This window comes from Vicia villosa, linkage group LG5 (assembly GCF_029867415.1).
Source record: "Vicia villosa cultivar HV-30 ecotype Madison, WI linkage group LG5, Vvil1.0, whole genome shotgun sequence".
NCBI classification, from domain to species: domain Eukaryota; kingdom Viridiplantae; phylum Streptophyta; class Magnoliopsida; order Fabales; family Fabaceae; genus Vicia; species Vicia villosa.
The window spans coordinates 106,861,847-106,866,420 of NC_081184.1; the positions used below are offsets into that span (position 1 = coordinate 106,861,847).

Below are 4,574 nucleotides of genomic sequence, written 5' to 3' on the forward strand. Positions count from 1 at the left end.
TTACCTCTGTTCTGGATTCATTAATCAATAATCAACAATATAAATTAATTGGAACTAGTAAAGGACCCGTGCGCCCGCACGGGTCATGTAAAGTCGGTATAAATATTAAATAAATATAATATGGTTATGGTTAAAGAATTATATTAAAATATATATTAATTAAGCGAAATAATTTCTTCAATAATGATGATTATCATATCAATATTAATTTAATTTATCAATTTGTAGTTGTTTTCAATGATGATATTTATGTTGGATAAAAATTAAAATAATATTAGAGATAATTAATTATTATTGTTGATTACAATTTTAACTCTGAAAAAATATAGTTCTTGATAAAAAGTAAAAAAAATAAATAAAAATTGAGATAATGTAGTTATTATGTACTATCATTATCAACAATTTTTATGGGCTCGATCCCACCCCTAGTATGTCTACCCGCCTTTTTTTCCACAGACGCACATTATCAACAATTTTTATGGGCTCCCACCCCTAGTATGTCTACCTGCCTTTTTATGAGCATGATTCAAATTGCAAATTTAAATTATCAAAATAAAAAATTGCAAAAAAAATTATAACATCTATATAAGTCAAGAAACAAAAAATAATGAAATGACATATTATAATTCAATGCAACACGTTTAAATCTCATTATTTAACTTTAAATATATATTTAAGGTGAATTCTTATCTACCCAACTCAAAAAGTTGGGTAAGGTTACCTCCTTTGTAAAATACTTTGAAAACAACAAATATTTGTAACATTTTAATAAATAATTAAATGTATTTAATGAGATGGAATCATGTGATTGGTTGGAGGTACACTACCCAACTTTTTTGTGATGGGTAGAGAAGTTGTCCCCTATATTTAATTTGATTTACCAAAGAAAAATTTGTACAAAAGATGTATATTATTAATATGGGTTAATAGTCATTTGCCCCCCTGCAATAGTAGCGATATTCGGTTTACCCCCTTTTAAAAAAAAAAATTTGTTTTACCCCCCTATAATATTAAAATTGTAAGTCTTTTGCCCCCTAAGAGGGAAAATTACCCCCCTGTAAAATATATTTTTTTGATTTTACTCCCTGGTTTTTACACGTTTAGGGGGATACCCAAATATTACAGGGGGGTAAAACAAATTTTTTTTTAAAAGGGGGTAAACTGAATATCGCTACTATTGCAGGGGGCAAATGACTATTAACCCTATTAATATTAATGTTACTTATCACATATATGTCGTTAATTTCTCATATTTGTGTTAGCTACTCATACCGAATCAAAAATACTAATGTAATGGAATAAAAACAACAAAAATATTTAATTCAAATTGCATATCCAATAACAAAAATAGAATATTTATTAAATAAAAAATAACTTATAATTTTATTTATAATCTTGACAGAAAAAGATTTATATACCAACTCTTTCTTTATATTTGATATATTTAATGAAATGAATATAAACTAGAATTAATGTCAAATATTTTTTTTATAGATATTAAAGAAATGAATATAAATTAGAAGTAATGTCAACTATTTTCAATGGGAAAGATACAATAATGCGTATTGAAAGGTGTTATATGCATCTAATTTTTAATTTTTAATTCTATACAAAATCTTTTTTGTATGTTTATTTACAATTATTTTATATTGATTCCTCTATTTGAATTTGAATTATGTCAAGGTACTATATATTTGTTGATATTGTATGGAAGGTAGAGAGTTATATGAATTTCACTTTTTTATGATTAATTAACCGTAATGATTACTTTTAGATATTGGAATTGATTGGAAAACTTGTAGCATGCAAAAGAAATAATGATTGTTTTTAGATATTGTCAAATATTAATGTAATATCTCACATTAATCCTAGCAAGATTATATATGAAGTGCCAAGGAGGAGTTATGAATTTAATCCCTAATTTGAGAAAAGTTAGTTGGGATGGAAGAATATTAGTTGGAAACAAACTAAATGGCAAAGGTGTAAATGTCACCTAGTTGAGGGACATTTTGGACATGTAACAATGATGCATGTGACTAAGGGCATGTTTGGTGGGTTAGTATTATCCAAGTCAGAATTTTATGAAGAAAAAAGAACTAAAGGCATGGAAGAGGAAGAGGAACTCATATTCATATTTGCATTTTCGCACTCTAAGAATAGCCTCCACTAAATCAGGTATATCTCTCAACTCGTAACTCCGATCGTAACGATTCTGGTCCCATTGGAAAGCTAACGAATTTCTCTTCGATTTGCACCTATGGTTCGCATTTATAGCTTCTGTTTTGAAGGAGAAAAACGAGTTTGAAGTTGGGACATGCATGCTGAATGTGATGAAGAATGGGCTACGGGTTTGATGAGTTTGGAGTTGGAGTTTTGGTCAAGATAGGAACTCAATTGCAGCATGTTCATCATCTAAAGCTCCATTGATCCAAGGTGAGTCCTTAGATAGTGGCTTGGGGAATTTGCATGTTAGGGTTATAATTGGGGTTAGGGATTTTGTGAGAGATAATCATAAATTCATGTCACTAACATGTTAATTGTGTTGATTGTTAGTTGTTTTTTATTAGTCATTGACTGGTATATCTTGATCAGTGTTGCATGTTAAAATTCGTGGAAATGATATAGGTGATGTTTAGAATCAATAAGAAGTATTGAGACTGGTTTAGAAGCTTTAAAATGCAGAATTTGGGGTTCTGCAGGTGAAGTAACCGGTTACTTGGATGAGGTAATCGGTTACCTGGGAGCGAAAAGTGAAAAAAATAGATTCTGGGCTGAAGTAACCGGTTACTTGAAATGAAGTAACCCGTTACTCTGCATGCTGAGCAGAATTTTCAGAATTTCGAAAATTCATAACTCCCACTTTGTGTACCCGTTTGACGCGTACCATATACCGTTAGAAAGCTAATAAAGTGTACTATCTAGGAAAATTAGCCTTGGTGTCTAAATATTATTTTTCGGTATCTGACATATTTTTAGTTAAAGTGCGACACTAATACTATGTAAATTGTGTATAGTAGACTGAACTAGCTCATTGTTTCTAACTGTGATGTTATGCTGGAATAAGAATGCTATATTATGATGAAATATGATCATTCTATTGATGCCCATTGTTTCGGTTAAACAATCGGGGTTGTCTGCTTGCGTGCTTTAGCGTTTGCTTATGTGTGTGTATGCTGAATCGAAGTAGACCAGGTACTAAGTTACGATTCGGACCGTGGGTCCTGGAGTTGTCCGTAGGACTGCCCTGATCATGGATCCCAGAGGCACATACCTGAACTACCGTTGCAGTGTGCTTGTGAGGGTCTGGAGGCATTTTACTCACTTGCTGTGTACACACTCGCGTGCTCGGTATGATGGCGTTATGCGGCTAAGTAAGCCTACGCATAACAGGTAAACCATCTCTAATGATGCCATGTAGGCTACATCATTAGGTTCCTACCCGGATGGGCTCATGCGTCGAGACGGCGTGTTGCACTTGCTGTTAACACCACGTGCGTACAGATGGTTAATGGGACGGTGTCGCCTCTTAGGCAAGGTCACCTCGCAGCCGTGTAGGCTTGTGCGAGCCCGTTTAACCATTCTTGCAGGGTGCTTGTGCAAGTCTCTTGACAAATAGGCATGGGTGAACCCACCGAGGGTGTGTTAGTAGCTTAGTAGTGGTATTAACGTACTTCTGGATTCCCCGTATATGGATGCGGGTTTTGCATACTTGGTTGCTTATATAATTGTATATCTGCATTAATCGTCCAATAGTGGATGATTCCTTGTTTCTCCGTACTTGTACCGGACGTGAGGATAAACCCCGGATCAATGGTGGATTCGGTTTTGATGCATGTACCCTGTAGAACCGAGTGGACCCATAGGATAGGAGGACTCACTGAGATTTAGTAATCTCACCCCAATCAACTTATATTTTTCAGGTGCAGTTTAGTAGCTTTTGGCAGATAGCAGGTTCGGATTGACGGCTTAAAGTGGTGATGGCTCGGAGACCTAGTCAAATCTCATTTTCCGCTGTGCAGATCCATTGAAGACACATGTTTTGTAATTCTTATTGGAATTTCATGTTGTATTGTATTATGGATCTTTCTATATCTAAAGCTTTTGTATGTACTCAGTATCAATTTAACGTTTCATGCATAATATACTAGTCAGTTATGTATGGGGTGTTACAATTAAAGACATAAGGCATGCTAATATGAGTTGATGATGAAAAAAGACAATTGAAGGCATGAAAATCGGATTAAAATATTTGTTTAAATTTGGACATGAAATTAATTTTGGTAGACATCGATTTTCTTATTATGATAGTAGTTATTATAATAGTAGATCAATTATTTCTTAAAAAATATTAATAATTGCAAATGTTAAAAAAGAAGACTAATTATTATCACCTAAAACTACATATTCCCAATTACATTTTCTTCAAACATCTAATTAAAAAAGACTATTAATTATTACCACCTATAACTAAAACCTACTACAACTAAAATCTAGCTCTATTGGGTCCTTTATTGCGATAAAATAAAATAAAACTATTTAATATTTTATTAAATAAATTAGGATTGGAAAACAAA

At 32.7% G+C, this 4,574-nt stretch overlaps 1 long non-coding RNA gene across 1 annotated transcript; it reads left to right on the top strand.

The window, feature by feature from the left end:
• The first annotated feature begins 2,078 nt into the window (after positions 1-2,078).
• LOC131606995 (uncharacterized) lies at positions 2,079-4,271 on the top strand. The gene is made up of 3 exons (XR_009285156.1): positions 2,079-2,175; positions 2,275-2,433; positions 3,921-4,271. It is a non-coding gene; the product is annotated as an uncharacterized LOC131606995 (long non-coding RNA).
• The last annotated feature ends 303 nt before the right edge of the window (positions 4,272-4,574 follow it).